Consider the following 18,658-nt stretch of genomic DNA (forward strand, 5'->3'; position numbering starts at 1 on the left):
AACTGGAGCACCCATAACAATACAAGTACAAGCAGCAAAAAGAAGTTGCTGGATAAGCTCATCAGGTCCGGTAGGGTCTGTGAAGAAAAAAATCAGAGTTAATGTAACGTGAAATGTTAACTCTGACTTTTTTTTCTCCATTTCTGAGGAAGGATCACCAGACCTGAAATGTTAACTCTGATGCTTTCCCCTTCACAGATGCTGCTAGACCTGCTTAGCTTTTCTAGCAACTTTTGCTTTTGCTCCTGATTTTCAGCATCCACAATTCTTTCAGTTTTTACAGATACATGGAGAACATACAAACTCCACACAAACAGTCACCCAAGGCTGGAACTGAATTTGGGTCCCATGTCCATCATGGGCCTCCTGCAGTGCCACAATGATGCCACCAAAGGTTGCAAGGTAAAGTAACAGAGCCAGCCACTGAACCACCTTGCTGGCTATTAGTGCCTTCATTCTGTTCTTAACACTATGCACATTTAAGTAAAGAGCCAATGGTTTTGCCTTTTTTAACCATTTCCCCCCTTTTTGACCCTATTTACTGCAATTTTTCAATCTCTGTATAGTCTGTGCCTTCCTGTCCCACTCTGGGTATTGTTATCTAAAAAGCTGCCATATACTGATTCCATATCCCCTTTTAATTGGTTTAAAGCCCTAGTTCTTCAATTCACCAAGACACTGGTCCCATCTTGGTTCAAGTCAAGCCCATCACACTGGAATAGTTCCCTTCCAACCCAGTACTGATGCTAATGCCCATAAACATTTCACCCACACCAATCTTTGAGCCTTAGAGTTAACTCCTTAACTTTATTTACCCAATGCCTGTTTGCACGCGGCTATAAAAAGGGAAAGGGCAGCAGAAAAGCCAAAGAGAAGCTGACTGATGGAGTACAAAGCAAAATGTACAAAAAGAGGCAGACATACATCGCAAAATAAAGAGAATTGAGATAGGGAGGGAAAGGTGGAAAGAAATAAACAGGACATAGAGAAGAAATACAGATTCTGGAAGAGAAAATTACGTAGTAAAGGAGAGAGAGTCATAGAGTCATACTGCATGGAATCAGATCCGTGTGGACTATGTTCCCAAAGTAAACCAATCCCACCTGTTATAAGAGATAGCAACGTGTAGCGCTGGATGAACACAGCAGGCCAAGCAACATCTTAGGAGCAGGAAAACTGACGTTTCGGGCCGAGACCCTTCATCAGAAATGCCATTTGGTCTGTTTCCCTCCAAACTTTTCCTTTTCACGCACTTATCCAAATATGTTTTAAATGTTGGAACCGTACTGTATCCATCACTTCCTCTAGCAGTTTCCACACACAAAACACTAAGCAAAATTGCCCCAATGTCCTTTTTTAAACTTTTCTCCTCAAAAATATGCCGCCCCCACCCCACGTATTGAACGTCCCCACCTTACAGAAAAGACCTGAGGTATTCATCTTTGTCCTTAATGATTTAATAAACCTCGAAAGGGACGGCTGTCCGTCAGCAATATATTGAGAGTGACCGTCAACAAGTTTAAATGTGATCAGGGTGTACATCTCCGTGACAGCTTCACATCTCATTCTGTATTTTGTGAGCTCTCAAGTAGAATAAATCTCGATCCATCGCCAGTGAGTGTGCCCTGGAGAACGGAACGGGGCCTGTTTCTGGCTTCCCTCGCCTTGCGTCGGCTGCTCGCCGTGCCTCATTTACAGGCAGCGAGAGAGTTAGATTACCCGGAATCGGCTGGGAGAGCTGACTCAGAGACCCAGCCGTCGCTTCGCAAACCATTTCCGAGTGACTCATAGGCAAAACTGGACGGCAGGAAGGCGATTGCATCACACGCACATTGAAAAAAGAACAAGGGAAGGTGCGCACACAAATAGTTCACAAGGGGAGACAGGCCAGAACTGGAGGCAGCAACATAAGATGCATGGATGCAAAATTGCCAAAGAAATGGGAGCACAAAGAATCAGGATTTCTCGGGGTAAACAATTTAGTAGAAGGGGAAAGAGGGTTTCGGAGCAGGTTAATTGAAAATGTGTAATAATTCCATCCCCTATTCCCAAATCCTCCGCCTCAGCCGCATCTACTCCCAGGATGAGGCATTCCACTCCCGCACATCCCAGATGTCCACGTTCTTCAAAGACCGCAACTATGCCCCCGCAGTGGTCGAGAACGCCCTCGACCGTGTCTCCCGCATTTCCCGCAACACATCCCTCACACCCCGCGCCCGCCACAACCGCCCCCAGAGGATCGCCCTCGTTCTCACACACCACCCCACCAACCTCCGGATACAACGCATTATCCTCCAACACTTCCGCCATCTACAATCCGACCCCACCACCCAAGACATTTTTCCATCCCCACCCTGTCTGCTTTCCGGAGAGACCACTCTCTCCGTGACTCCCTTGTTCGCTCCACACTGCCCTCCAACCCCACCATACCCGGCACCTTCCCCTGCAACCGCAGGAAGTGCTACACTTGCCCCCACACCACCTCCCTCACCCCCATCCCAGGCCCCAAGATGACTTTCCACATTAAGCAGATGTTCACCTGCACATCTGCCAATGTGGTATACTGTATCCATTGTACCCGGTGTGGCTTCCTCTACATTGGGGAAACCAAGCGGAGGCTTGGGGATCGCTTTGCAAAGCACCTCTGCTCAGTTCGCAATAAACAACTGCACCTCCCAGTCGTGAACCATTTTAACTCCCCCTCCCACTCCTCAGACGATATGTCCATCATGGACCTCCTGCAGTGCCACAAGGATGCCACCAAATGTTGCAAGAACAGCAACTCATATTCCGCTTGGGAACTCTGCAGCCCAATGGTATCAATGTGGACTTCACAAGCTTCAAAATCTTCCCTTCCCCCACCGCATCCCAAAACCAGACCAGTTCGTCCCCTCCCCCCACTGCATCACATAACCAGCCCAGCTCGTCCCCTCCCCCCACTGCATCCCAAAACCAGCCCAGCCTGTCTCCGCTTCCCTAACCTGTTCTTCCTCTCACCCATCCCTTCCTCCCACCCCAAGCTGCACCTCCATTTCCTACCTACTAACCTCATCCCGCCTCCTTGACCTGTCTGTCTTCCCTGGACTGACCTATCCCCTCCCTACCTCCCCACCTATACTCTCCTCTCCACCTATCTTCTTTTCTCCATCTTCGGTCCGCCTCCCCCTCTCTCCCTATTTATTCCAGAACCCTCTCCCCATCCCCCTCTCTGATGAAGGGTCTAGGCCCGAAACGTCAGCATTTGTGCTCCTGAGATGCTGCTTGGCCTGCTGTGTTCATCCAGCTTCACACTTCGTTATCATTAATTGAAAATGAGAATTAGTTGACGATGAAAGAGTGGGCACGGTGGGGAAATAGGATGAGAAAAATCAGCACAGTGAGGGGGCATAGCCATCCTACATGTGACTCCAGACCCCAGCAACGCGGTTGACTGTTAGCTGCCCTCTGAAACAGCTGGGGAAGTTACTCAGTTTAGGGACCATTTGGGATGGGCAACAATTTCTGGCCTTCCCTGCAATGTCTACAAAGAGTCATAGAGATATACAGCACGGAAACAGGCCCTTCAGTCCAGCAGACCAGATGTTCTAAATTACTCTAGTCGTATTTGCCAGCATTTGGCCCATACCCTCTAAACCCTTCCTATTCCTTTACCCATCCAGATGCCTTTTAAATGCTGTTATTGTACCAGCATCCATCACCTCCTCTAGTGGCTCATTCCAAACATATATCACTTACTGTGTGAAAATGTTTTCTCTGAGGCCCCTTCTAAATCTTTCTCCTCTCACCTTTAACCTATGCCGAGTGGTTTTGGACTCCCCTAGCCTGGGGAAAAGACCTTGGCTATTCACCCTATCTAGGTCCCTCATGATTTTATATACATCTGTCAGGTGTATATAAAACCTCAGCATCCAATGCTCCAGGGAAAATCACCCCAGACTATTCAGCCTCTCCCTTTCGCTGAAACCCTCAATACTGGCAACATCCTTGTAAATAATTTCTGCATCCTTCCACATTTAACAACATCTTTCCTACCGGACGGAGACCAGAACTGAATGCAGTTTTCCAAAAGTGGCCTGACCAATATCCTGTTCTGTCACAACATGACATCTCAACACCTATATTCAATGCACTGACCAATAAAGATGAGCATATGAAACACCTTCTTCACTATCCTGTCTACCTGCAACTCCACCTTCAAGGAACAATGCACCTGTGCTCAAGATCTCTTTGTTTGGCAACACTCCCCAGAATCCTACCACTAAGTCCTGCCCTGATTTGCCCTACCACAATGTAATACCTCAAATTAAACACCATCTGCCACTCCTCAGTCCATCTGATCAAGGTCCCATTGCGTTCTGAGATAACCATGTCTACGGTCCAATAAGAGAGGGTTAGGCAGTTAAGAGGATAGTGATGGGGTATAGCTAAGAGGAGATAGAAAGGAGAGCAATAAAGTGCACAAGTAGACAGAAAGTTAATAGAGTCAGGAGGGGAAGGCCGAGAGGGGCGTGGACAGGGTGGATAATAAACATCTGTTCCCCTCAGTTGAATGGTTTGTAACAAGGTGGCATTATTTTAAGGTGGAAGGCAGGAGATTTGAGGATTTGTTTTTACCCAGAGGATGGTGGGGAACTGGATCGTGCTGCCTAGAAGAGTAGTCAAAGCAAGTAACTTCACAACTTTTAAAAAGTACTTGGATGAGCACTTGAAATGTCTTAACAGTCAAGGTGCTGCGCTTCGACTCTGGGTGGCTCAGTGTCTGTCCTCCCCATACCAACGGTATTAAAGTAGAACACAGAAGATGCCAGAAACTTGAAATAGTATTTAAATATTTGATATAATAATAAAATGAAAGAAATGAGAGAAAAATAGTCAAATGGAATACAGGAAGAACATTTTAAAACAATATGTGATGAGTAAAAGAAGATACCACATGGAATTAAATCACAGATCATCCATGACCCCTTTAATGGTGGAAGAAGCTGGAGGGGCCTAATGCTCCACTCCCATTAGTATCAGAGATAATGGGAACTGCAGATGCTGGAGAATTCCAAGATAATAAAATGTGAGGCTGGATGAACACAGCAGGCCAAGCAGCATCTCAGGAGCACAAAAGCTGACGTTTCGGGCCTAGACCCTTTATCAGAGAGGGGGATGGGGAGAGGGAACTGGAATAAATAGGGAGAGAGGGGGAGGCGGACCGAAGATGGAGAGTAAAGAAGATAGGTGGAGAGAGTGTAGGTGGGGAGGTAGGGAGGGGATAGGTCAGTCCAGGGAAGACGGACAGGTCAAGGAGGTGGGATGAGGTTAGTAGGTAGCTGGGGGTGCGGCTTGGGGTGGGAGGAAGGGATGGGTGAGAGGAAGAACAGGTTAGGGAGGCAGAGACAGGTTGGACTGGTTTTGGGATGCAGTGGGTGGGGGGGAAGAGCTGGGCTGGTTGTGTGGTGCAGTGGGGGGAGGGATCGAACTGGGCTGGTTTAGGGATGCAGTAGGGGAAGGGGAGATTTTGAAACTGGTGAAGTCCACATTGATACCATATGGCTGCAGCGTTCCCAGGCGGAATATGAGTTGCTGTTCCTGCAACCTTCGGGTGGCATCATTGTGGCACTGCAGGAGGCCCATGATGGACATGTCATCTAGAGAATGCGAGGGGGAGTGGAAATGGTTTGCGACTGGGAGGTGCAGTTGTTTGTTGCGAACTGAGCGGAGGTGTTCTGCAAAGCGGTCCCCAAGCCTCCGCTTGGTTTCCCCAATGTAGAGGAAGCCGCACCGGGTACAGTGGATGCAGTATACCACATTGGCAGATGTGCAGGTGAACCTCTGCTTAATGTGGAATGTCATCTTGGGGCCTGGGATGGGGGTGAGGGAGGAGGTGTGGGGACAGGTGCAGCATTTCCTGCGGTTGCAGGGGAAGGTGCCGGGTGTGGTGGGGTTGGAGGGCAGTGTGGAGCGAACAAGGGAGTCACGGAGAGAGTGGTCTCTCCGGAAAGCTGACAGGGGAGGGGATGGAAAAATGTCTTGGGTGGTGGGGTCGGATTGTAAATGGCGGAAGTGTCGGAGGATAATGCGTTGTATCCGGAGGTTGGTAGGGTGGTGTGTGAGAACGAGGGGGATCTTCTTGGGGCGGTTGTGGCGGGGGCGGGGTGTGAGGGATGTGTTGCGGGAAATACGGGAGACGCGGTCAAGGGCGTTCTCGATCACTGTGGGGGGAAAGTTGCGGTCCTTAAAGAACTTGGACATCTGGGATGTGCGGGAGTGGAATGTCTTATCGTGGGAGCAGATGCGGCAGAGGCGGAGGAATTGAGAATAGGGGATGGAATTTTTGCAGGAGGGTGGGTGGGAGGAGGTGTATTCTAGGTAGCTGTGGGAGTCGGTGGGCTTGAAATGGACATCAGTTACAAGCTGGTTAGCATCCTCCTAGAAGACAATTGAAAACATATACAGCAGGAAGCAGTTTATTCAGCCTATGATGCTACTGCAAGATACTCTCGAAATGATGATCGTGCCCCCTCTGCCCTGCATATTTCTGCCCTTGAAATATTTCATAAACTTCCTTCTGAAAGGATTGACCGAACCTTCTCCCCTTCAGGCAGTGCATTCCGGACCCTGGAATATTATTTTTAATAATATTAAAATTTCAACAATATTAATTTATTATTTTCTCCCCTTTTTTGGAAAAACTGCAATTAAACGGAGCCCAATGCCAGTTTACCGAATTAGGGAAGACTACATATTGCCGTTCATTCACCTGAAAATATTTGTGATTCTGCAATTCTGGTATTGCCCGGTTGCTGCGAAGCTGTGGTCTACTTCTCTTCCTTCAAAACTTACAAATTTTATTTGGAGATCTGAATGTCTAAGAGGTTTCGTGCGAAGTTCTGATGTAGGATAAAACTGCTTTAACGCCAAACGAAGGGATTGTGAATGCGTTGTTAGAATCGTTAGCACAGTCCATTGAAATCGCTACCTGGGCAGAGAGGAGCCATGCTGTGCTATTATTTGGGGATTGATTGCATCCCCCAGGACATTCTGAAAGTGCAAGTTTACTGAAAAGACAAGTTGCAAAAAGATTGGCACCCCGCCGCACCCGGAGAGGCAACGACCAATCATCAAGTGCAATATTTGCATATAGTCTGGCAGAGCCCGGTGTCGCCAGGAGTGTCATCCGCGTGAAATGAGTCGAAAGATCCCGAGTGTGGTGGTTTGAGGTCTGTAACTATATAGATTCCGTAAAATTTAAATCAGAAGAGAAAAATTCAATCAGTCAGTATAATCTAGAAATGCTCAATAATTGATGGTTTATATACTGCTTGTACACTAAGTCATTAATGCCCGGATGATCCTCAGTGGTCTGGGGTGCAGGCTTCAAACCTGTAGCTGTCTAGCGACAGAGTGGTTCAATTCCACCTTTCGGGCGGCGAAGGTACTGCGGGTGTGTAACGGGAGTTAAGTTAACCCTTTTAAGTCATTAAAGTTTAACAAGATCATTAAAGTGGTGTGAAGGAAATCAGAATGTCCAAATATCACATTTTAGAAAGTTTTATCATATCTGAAGGCCTAAGACCATGATTGAAAAAAACACAAGAATGTGAATATTCAAAGTAGGTGTTGGTACGCGGGACCCAGTGTTTTCATTCAGGATGGGTGAATGTCAATCGATGTTTCAGGATTCCTGCAGTGGGACAATGGATGAGCTGAAGGTTACAGAAGGTAGAAAATGGGTGGCTGACGCAAAAAACTCTACAAACCTGGAAGTAACAAAAAATGCATGTGAGAATTTCAGCAGTAATAAATTTCAGTTTCCGTGGCGACTGACATAAATGAATATCCCAAGCTGCTTCAGGGACACAAAAAGGAGAAACAGTCACTTATCCAAAGATAGAATAAGTAAGGTGAGTGATCAAAAGTTAGATTTAAGAGTTGAATTGGTAAGCTTTAAGGGAGAACTTTACAAAATAAAAGTCGGTTGCAATGATCAAAGGGCAACCAAGGGAACAGTTTGATCCTATTTCACGGGTTGACCTCAAGATTTGAGCAATTGTAGCTAGACCACATTTATTGCTGATCTCTAAGCGCATTGACAGACACATTCCATGAGATAATTTCTCATTCTTCTAAACTCCATAGAATATAAACCCAATTTACTTAGTTTTATCAAAGGACAATCCTCTCATCCCAGGGATCAATCGAGTGAACCTTCATTGTGCTGCTTACAGGGTAAGTGCATCCTTCCTTATACATAGAAACAAAAATTCGACACTATTCAAGATATTGTCTGCACCAAAATTCTTCACAATTATATGGTGATACTCACTTAATATACCAATTCCCCTACTTGAAAGCCAGAATGCCATTTGCTTTCCTAATTGTTTGCTCTGTCTGCATGCCAGCACTTTGTGTTCCTTGTAAAAGTGCATCCAAGTCTTTCTGAACGTCAACATTCACAAATTTCACACTTTTCAAACTATATTCTGCTTTTCTATTAAAACATGTGTAACCTCATAGTTAACAACATCATACTCCATCTGCTACCTTGTTGCCTACACACTTGTTTATATTCCCTGGCAGCTTCTTTCTCTCCTCTCTGTAATTTTTCATTTATTCTTTCTTGGGATGTGGGCATCGCTGGGAAAGCCAGCATTTGCTTTCCATCTCTAATTTGCATTTGATCTGAGCAGTAGTTCAAACCACAAGGTCTCATAATAAGATCGTGAAAAGGTTATATGACTGGTCCTGCTGCAATCTTTTAAGTAACTGTGAATCTAAAGCATCAGGCTTAAAATTCAGAGGGAATTTTCCTGCATAGGTTTAAATCCTGCCTTCGCCTTCTTCTAGGGTCTTGTGCTGCAGTGGCAGTGTCTCTACCTCTGAATGTGAAGGACTGGGTATAAGTCCCACCTCAGGATATTCCATTCTGACTCAAAGCATCAACTCTGTTTTTCTCTATTGAGTTTGTCTAGCACTTTATGCTTCTGATAAGCAGCATCCGCAGCTCTGTGTTTTATTCCACCTTTGCATATGACAGTTTCCTTCCTTAGAGTGACCTAGGTATGTTCTTACAATAATCAATTCCAACTTTGTGGCAACAACACAGATTTCTTAGCAGTTGGTATAGTGGGACTTGAGCCTATGTGCGCAGTGACATTGCCATTAATATTACACCTGATACCCTCAATTTTTCTCATTCACGTTAGCCTGATCAGGGTACACTTTTCCACTGGGAACTTGTATCTTCTACTGTAAAGACAGATACAATGGGCTGAATCTTGCTATTTTGGCTTAGTCCAAGTTGTGTCAAGATTTGTGGAAGGTTTGTTGCCACGGCCCTAGCGATTTCTCTCACAGTGTCTTATCAAACTTGCTACCTTAATTGTCACCTCTTCTCCTGTGGCATTTCTCACATCCAATTTTGGACCCATTTTACCACTTACTATTTGCAAAACAACTGTCCTCCCATGTTAAAAAAACATCCATTGAATGCATGCCATCTTTGAAAGGCCGGTGTGTACCTGGGAAAGTGTTGACAATTTGGCATTGCCCTCACTGGCAAAGTAATGGCACATAGGCAGCATGGTTAATGCCTCTTTGCATGTACAACCCTATTCTCTCACCTTCTCTACTGTTTAATCACCAGATCACACACTTTACCTCTTCCTGGTTACATTCTATCTAATGTCCCCTCAAAGGCAGTGCTACCCTGTACCACTGACTGCTGTAGGTCCACATCTTGTTATTATCCAGTTGGGGAACATCACCCGCAGGCAGGCAATTGGACAAATACAAACGCAAACGTGAGCTTTTCTTCATGGAATGCAAAAACGAACACAAACAAAACCAACAATGCCGATCAGATTTGGGAAAGATGACCAAAAAAATAGCACAGACGACGATTGTCAGCTACACTTGACTATCTTCTGTTGAAACCAAGTGTCAAAGAGCTTGTGTACAGCTTTCAGCACCCAACACAGCAGAGACCTGCTTTAGACAACAGCAGTTTCCCATTCCCCATTGTCCTTATCCTCCTCCTTAGAAGACTGCTAACATTCCCTCAGTTACCCTGCATCCAGCACATCACCTCATTACTGCTGGAGTGGTGCAGAGGGCAGCATGCTACAATAATATGGCTTGTTCTGCTGAGACTGTCCTGGAGGAACCCCTCCTCATACTGCTTCAAGCAGTAGAACTGCAACTTTAACAGCCCCGTTGTTTGCTCCACCAGGACTTTGGTCAAAGTGTGGGCAGCATTGAATCTGTGCTCTGCATCAATCAGGAATTGTGCGCTGGTCATCAGCCATGGTCACAGTGGATATATTCTCCAGCTACCAGCCTTGTAAAGCCCCTGGGCCTTGAAACATACCTGGGACATGAGTGTGCTCCAGAAGGTAGAGGTTGTGGCGGCTGCCAGGGTAGCAGGCCAGGACGTGGTAATGGTGAACATTGATCAAATGGAATCCCTTCCTGTTGATGACCTCTGCAGCGTTTATGATGCAACCCTCTAAGTGCCATGTGTGTACAGTCAGTGGCCCCCTGTATCTAGAGAAACCCAGTTACATTCCTGGATCCTATTCCCGGGCTCCAGCACTGACCTGGTCATGGGGAAATAAAATAATCCAGCGTGATTGTTCACAGGCAGCATCGGGCATGGGATCCCACACTGGCAACCTGCCATTCCCTGGAAGGACAAATGAGTGCAGGGTAACCAGAGATGGAAATTGAATGTCCCAGGGTATTCAGGAAGGACAGATAAAAAGGAAGAGGTGGCAGAGCGACATTGCTAGCTAAAGAGGAAATTAACGCAATAGCAAGAAAGGATATTAGCTCTGACAATGTGGAGTCTGTATGGATAGAGTTGAGAAATACCAAGGGGCAAAAAAAAAACATTACTTGGTGTCACATATAGACCCCCAAACTGCAGTGATGAAGCCAAGAATGGCATTAAACAGGAAATAGAGATGCATATGATAAGGAAAAATCAGAGATCATGTGTGATTTTAATCTGCACATAGGTTGGGCAAATCAAATTAGCCTCAATGCCATAGAGGAAGAATTCCTGGAGTGTATACAGAATGGTTTTCTTGACTAATGTGTGGAGGAACCAAGTAGAGAGCAAGACGTCTTAGACTGGGCACTGTGTCATGAGAAGGGAATCATTGCCAATCTAGCTGTGTCAGACCCCTTGAGGAAGAGCGACCATTACGTGATAGGATTTTTTTATCGAGGTGGAGAGTGAGGTTGTTGATGCAAAGACTGGGGTTCTGAACCTCAATAAAGGAAACTACAAGGATATAGAACAAAGAACAAGGAAAATTACAGCAAAGGAACAGGCCCTTTGGCCCTCTAAGCCTGTGCCGATCCAGATCCTTTATCTAAACCTGTTGCCTATTTTCCAAGGATCTGTATCCCTCTGCTCCCTGCCCATTCATGTATCTGTCCAGATACATCTTAAATAATTCTATCATGCCCATCTCTACCACCTCTGCTGGCAATGTGTTCTCGGCACCCACCACCCTCTGCATAAAGAACTTTCCACACATATCTCCCTTAAACTTTCCCCCCCTCACCTTGAAATCATGACCCCTAGTAATTGAGACCCCACTCTGGGAAAAAGCTTCTTGCTATCCACCCTGTCTATACTCCTCATGATTTTGTAGACCTCAATCAGGTCCCCCCTTAACCTCCGTCTTTCTAACGTAAATAATCCTAATCTATTCAACCTCTCTGCATAGCTAGTGCCCTCCATACCAGGCAACATCCTGGTGAACCTCCTCTGCACCCTCTCCAAAGCATCCACATCCTTTTGGTAATGTGACGACCAGAACTGTACGCAGTATTCCAAATGTGGTTAAACCAAAGTCCTATACAACTGCAACATGACCTGCCAACTCTTGTACTCAATACCCCGTCTGATAAATGAAAGCATGCCGTATGCCTTCTTAGATAACAAGGTGTAGAGCTGGATGAGCACAGCAGGCCAAGTAGCATTGTAGGAGCAGGAAAGCTAATGTTTCAGGCCTAGACCCTTCTTCAGAAAAGGAGTGTAAACTGGTAGAACACAGCAAGCCAAGCAGCATCATAGGAGCAGGAAAGCTGACATTTCGGGCCTAGACCCATCTTCAGAAGGCCTTCTTGACCACTGTATCGACCTGGATTGCCAACTTCAGGGTACAATGGACATGAATGCCCAATCTCTCTGCGCATCAATTTTCCCCAGGGTTTTTTCATTTACCGTATACGAGGCATGAATTGGCCTTGGTAGATTGGGGTGAGTTACTTAAAGAGACAACAATGGATACGCAATAACAAACATTAAAGGAACTGCAAACAACTGTTTATTCCTGTCTGTCGCAAGAACAAAATGGATATGTGGGCCAAACCATGGCTAACAAAGGAAATAAGAGATAGTATCTGATCCAAGGAAGAAGCATACAGATTGGCCAAGAAAAACAATATATCAGATGCTTGGGAGCAGTTTAGAATTCAAAAAAGAAGGATCCACGGATTGATCAAGAAGGGGAGAATGGAATGCAAAAGTAAGCCTGCAGAGAATATAAAGACTGACGCTAAGAGTTTCTATGGGTCCATGAAGAGAAAAAGATTGGTTAAGACAAATGTAGGTCCCTGACAGACATAAATAGCAGAATTAATGATAGGGAACAAAGAAGTGGCTGAGAAACTGAATGCATACTTTAGTACTATATTCACAAAAGAAGGCACAAATCAGATACCAGAATTGTTGGAAGCTGCAAGATTTTGTAAGAGCAAAGAACTAAGGGAGATCAATATTAGTAGAGAAATGTTGCTGGGAAAATTGTTGGAAATGAAGGCCAATAAATCCCCAGGGCCAGATAATCTACATCCCAAAGTACTTAAGGAAGTAGCTTTAGAAATAATAGATGCATTGGTGGTCATCCTCCATGATACTATAGACACCAAGACAGTCCCTGCAGATTGGAGGGTGGCTAATGTCACTTCAATATTCAAAAAGGGAGGTAGAGAGAAAACAGGGAATTATAGACTCGTGAGTCTAACATCGATAGTGGGGAAAATCCTTGAATCCATTGTCAAGGATTTTTAGCAAAGCATTTAGTAAGCAGTGCCAGGGTCAGATGGAGTCAGTGTGGATTTATGAAGGGGAAATCATGCTCAACAAATCTGTTAGAATTCTATGAACATTTAACTAGTAGAATTGACAAGGTGCATCCAGTCTATGTAATATATTTGGGCTTTCAGAAAGCATTTGACAAAGTCCCACAGAAGAGATTAATGTGCAAGATTAAAGTACATGGGATTAGGGGAAATGTATTGAGATGGATAGGAAACTGGTTGACAGAGAGGAAACAAAGAATAGGAACTAATTGGCAGGCAGTAATTAGTGGGGTGCCACAGGGATCGATGCTGGGATATTGTGTATAGCTTTGGTCTCCTTTTCTGAGGAAGGATGCTCTTGCTGTCAAGGGAGTACAGCGAAGGTTTACCAGGCTGATTCTGGGGATGGTGGGTGTGAGGCATCAGGAGAAATTGACTAGGTTGGGATTGTTTTTGCTGGAGATAGGCGAATGAGGGGGGATCTCATAGAACCTTATAAAATTCTAACAGGACTGGACAGGGTAGATATAGGGAGAATGTTCCTGATGGTGAGTGTGTCCAGAACCAGGGGTCACAGTGAGGATTTGGGATAGACAATTTAGGATGAGATGAGGAGACATTTCTTCACACAAAGAGTGATGAGTCCATGTAATCAGGACCAGGAAGCTCTGGTGCCCTGCACACCCCACATATCCTAAGGGACCTTTCTGCCATGGGTATCAATGCACTGGGAGACTACAACTATAACATCCTCTGCTTGCCCCACCCCCAGCCTTGACTTCCCCACCGTCTTCCATAATCACCTCACTCCCAAAATCTCATTTCCATCCCACATCAACTCAACTTTCAGCAATATCAACAGATTGATGTTCGGGACTGTGTTGAGCCCTGACCTGTCACCTACTCTAACAATCAGCCCTTAAGCATGATTGACTAGACCCCTGAGTGCTCTGTTCATAACTTCCAGACAAATGATATGCAATTCCCCCACAGAATTGACCACCAAACACCCCTCAACGTTTTCTCGGGCAGATGCCTGGATCACAAGTGTCCCAAACAAATGACTGACCGTGACAGAGCCAAAAGATTATGCCTGTGACTATTTTATACAGGGAAATCTTTAACAGTCACTGACATCCCCCTTGACTTGACTGAGGACTAGTCCCCAACAGTTTCTGCCAAATTGACTTGAGTCAATAAACATGGTGTGTATTTGCCACACAGGCAACTGGCACATGCTGTAGGTGTTACATTGCAGTATCAGTGTGCTATATGCCACCACCCTCAAGACATTCCAATACTTACAAGCAGCTTTTCTGTATCACTATGCTAAAAAACTGTTTTGTAAGACAGCAATGACAGCTGTGGCTTGGCTGAAGCACCAATGTTCTAAAAGACAAGGCAAGGTATGAATGATGCAGACTTGCAGGTAGATGTAAAATGGGCCAACACTAAGACACTAATAAAGCAGCCCAATGATGCAGCCTGGTCTATTCCATGAGTTGGGCACCTTGCATGCAAAGTGTCACTGCTGCAGCCTTCTCAGTGCTACTTGCAGCATCTCCCTGCTATACAAGTTGGTGCCTTGTAGGAGGTGCCATGGGGTTATGATAGATTGGCAGGTGCCAGATGCTATGCTCCGTATGTGTAACTGGTGCTTGTGGATTGTACCCTGAGCAGTCGATGCCCAGTTTCCAGAGTGGATGACACCTGGAGCGAGCAATGAGCTGACTCCATCAGCTATGGTTTCATTGTCAAGTTTTTCCAGTGTCCAGTATGTGTGGTGAGATTGGCAAGATGGAATTGTGAGCGCTAATGTGACGAGGTGGTGTTAACAAGGTGTTTAACAACCTTTAATCCCCAACAATTTAAATCTCACCGCTGTCCAGCAAGATTCTCACCATTCCACTTGCGAAAAGTAAAAGAGAGAGCAAGATGATTTTGATGTCGAGATGGGCCTCACCAGAGTTGTCCCCCGATTCTACCATACATCTCACCATTTCCCAAACTGCTCAGACGCTTCCCAAAGATTTTGTTAAATGTCTCTGCCATTTCATTCTCTGATAATTCATATTCATTTCTCCTGGCTGTACTTCTAAGAGACAAACACTTATAGCTACTCTCTTCCTTTTTATATATTTAAAGAAGTTATTGCTGGTTATTTTTCTGGCTAGTTTACTCAATTGTTTACTGGTTGGTACCATTGCTAGTTTGCTCTCACGCATTTTCTTTCCCTTTTGTTGCTTTTTAAAACATTCCAATTCTCAGACATTATTCTTTCCAATGTTATGAGCCTTTGCTTTTAATCTAATCTTATCCTTAACCTCTTTGATAAACCAAGGATGGATTTTTCTTGCTGAATCTTTGATGTTCAATGCAAGGCACTCTTGTCAAACTTTGAATTGTTTTCTTGAAATGTTTCTCACTAGTTTTTTTTTCAGTATATTTCGGTGTATTTGTCCAATCAACCAAATGTAGCACTCCCTGTATACATATGCAGTTGGCTTAGGTTTCTATCTTGTGTCTGGAGTCTGTCATTTCACAACCTTGATGTGAAAGTCATTTGTATTATTGTCATTACTCTACAGTAGACTGTGAATTACTTTATTGTGTAATATTAGAGGAGGTGGTGGCTAATTTGCAATGGCACTAGGTGAGCATTCCAGGTTCAGAGACTAAACGACATGCTGAGGGATGCAGTAAAATTTGAGGCAGCTGCTGCTAAGTTGCAATGGGGAAAGACCACTCTGAGGTCTTTCTGCTGAAGTTAAATGGAGGTCTGTTTCATTAGCAGACCCTCCCATGCCTCAGATATATGTAAATATAAGCTTGTACAAGTAAGACATGCCTTAGGTTTGTTTTTGGATAGAGTTAAACTTCAATTATTGTTTGTTTCTTCATATATTACTGAACAGAACCAAACTGCTTTAGTAACAGTGTAAGAAGATATTTTTATGAATAAAGTGTATTTTTGAAATAAAAACATCCAGGATCCTAAGCTAATCATTTGGGGATATGGGTTTGAATGTCACCATAACAGTGCATGAGATTTGAGCTCTCAAAAATAAAACAAGAATAATATTGCTGCCAAAACACAACTGGTAAAGACAATTATAACATCAAAATGAGAAAGTAGGAAATGCCGCTGCTGGAGTCTGAGATAACAAAGTGTAGAGCTGGATGAACACAGCAGGCCAAGCAGCATCAGAGGAGCAGGAAGGCTGACTTTTTGGGTGTGGACCTTTCTTCAGAAATGGGGGAGGGGAAGGGGACTTTGAAATAAATAGAGAGGGGGGAGGCGGTGATGGAAGGTGGACAGAGGAGCAGAAAGGTGGAAAGAAGACAAATGGGTCCAGGAGGCAGGGATGGAGACAGTAAAGCTGAGTGTAAGTAGGGATTTCAAATGGGAGTTGGTCAGTTGGGAGGGATGGGTGGGTAGCTGGGAGAGAAGATGCACAGGTCAAGAAGGCTAATAGGTAGGAGGTTGGGGCGGGGTTTGGTCAGTGAGGTGGGAGGACCGGATAGGTGGGAGAAAAGACAGGCACGTCAGGGAGGCTGGAACCAGCTGGGCTGGTTTTGGGATGCGGTTGGGGGTGGGGAGATTTTGAAGCTTGTGATGTCCAAAATGAGATCATTGGCCTACAGGGTTCCCAAGTGAAATATGAGGTGCTGTTCATCCAGCCTTCGGGGGGCATCATTGTGGCATGGGAGAAGCATAGGATGGACATGTTGTCCAAGGAGTGGGAGGGGGAGTTGAAGTGGTTCACGATTGAGAGGTGCAGTCGTTTGTCACGAACCGAGCGTAGGTGTTCCATAAAGCAGTCTCCAAGTCTCCGCGCTGTTTCCCTGATGTAGAGGAGGCCACATCAGGAACAGCGAATACAATATACCACATTAGCAGAAGTGCAGGTGAACATCTGTTTAATGCGGAAGGTTTTCTTGGGGCCTGGGATGGAGGCGAGGGTGGGAGGTGTAGGGGGCAGGTGTAGCACTTGTTGCGATTGCAAGAAAAAGTGCCAGGGGTGGTGGGGCTAGTGGGGGGCATGGAACGGGCAAAGGACTCACAGAGAAAGCAATCTCTCCGGAAAGCAGATAAGGATGGGGAGGGAAAAATATCCTTGGTAGTGGGGTCAGATTGCAGGTGGCGGAAGTGGTGGTGGATGATGCATTGAATCCAGAGGTAGGTGGGGTGATATGCGAGGATGAGGGGAATTCTGTCTTTGTTGTTATTGTGGGGAGGGGGTGTGAGGGATGAATTGCGGGAAACGCGAGAGATCCGGTCGAGGGTGTTTTCGACCACTGTGGAGGGGAAATTGAGTGGGTGCGGGGAATCTAATCAAGGGGCTCAGATGGTTTATATACAGAATAATGGATACCTGGGAATGATTACAGACTGGAATCTATTCTACTGCTTAGGATGGTTTATATATAGAATAGTGGCCACATGGGAGTGATTACAGACTGGAGTTTAATCGAGGGGTTACGATGGTTTATATATAGAATAATAGTTACCTGGGAATGATTACAAGCTGGAGTCTAATAAAGTGGTTACAATGGTCTATATATAGAATAACAGTTATCTGGGAATGGTTACAGACTGGAATCTAATTGAGGGATTCAGATAGTTTATATATAGGATATATGGATTGGCCTATCAGCATGGACTTCTGCAAGATTGTATATAGAAGAATGAATTCTGAAATTTCTGCTGAACCCCAGTGTTTGAATTTCACTCATTCCAGAAAATATTCTCTGCTGTTATTATTCTGTGAAAAATTGTGTGAAAATCTACAATAAGTTATGTAGAATATAAATTTAGACTAACTCAGTCATGAGAACTGATGCCTTCTTGTATGAATAATTTGCAGATTCTATTTTCAAAAGCGGGGGAGTTTTTCTGATGAACTTGGTGCATTCCCACTCCCACACCTTTGTTTCAAATCAATCTCTGCACCCTCCCCCCTAACACATAAATAAAACAAAATCTGTTATTTCACATTCTTGATACAATGGTGGAAAACAATAAGCAAGAACTAAAACCTATATATTTACATTCTGTTAATACAGGGATACCCCCATATTGTTAAATCTGCCCCAGAAGGCATTTGTACCACTATTATGTAAAAGAAATGGTCTGTCCCACAGTAGCCCTGTAGCTCTGAAACTGTTACTGCCGTGTGAAATTGCAATTTGGTAAGTTATAAAGAAATACAGCACAGAAACACATTTCGCTCCAACTCCTCCGTGCAGACAAGATATCTGCAACAGATGTAGTCTCATTTGCCAACACTTGGCCCATATACATCTGAACCCTTCCTATTCATGTCCCCGTCCAGTTGCCTTTTAAATGTTTTAATTGCACCTACCTCCACCACCTCCTCTGGAAACTCATTCCATACACACACCACCCTCAACATGAGAAAATTGCCTTTCATGTCCCTTTTAAATCTTTCCCTCTCACCCTAAACCTATGTCCTCTAGGTTTGGACTTCCCTAGCCTGGAAAGAAGACCTTGCCTATTCACCTTATCCATGTCCCTCATGATTTTATATACCTTTATAAAGACCATTCC

At 44.9% G+C, this 18,658-nt stretch overlaps 1 non-coding gene across 1 annotated transcript; it reads left to right on the forward strand.

Annotated features, from left to right (window-relative positions):
* Positions 1-7,330: 7,330 nt before the first annotated feature.
* trnastop-uca (transfer RNA opal suppressor (anticodon UCA)) lies at positions 7,331-7,417 on the forward strand. Its single transcript has one exon. It is a non-coding gene; the product is annotated as a tRNA-Sec (tRNA).
* The last annotated feature ends 11,241 nt before the right edge of the window (positions 7,418-18,658 follow it).

The sequence above is a fragment of the Stegostoma tigrinum genome, chromosome 4 (assembly GCF_030684315.1).
Source record: "Stegostoma tigrinum isolate sSteTig4 chromosome 4, sSteTig4.hap1, whole genome shotgun sequence".
NCBI lineage: Eukaryota > Metazoa > Chordata > Chondrichthyes > Orectolobiformes > Stegostomatidae > Stegostoma > Stegostoma tigrinum.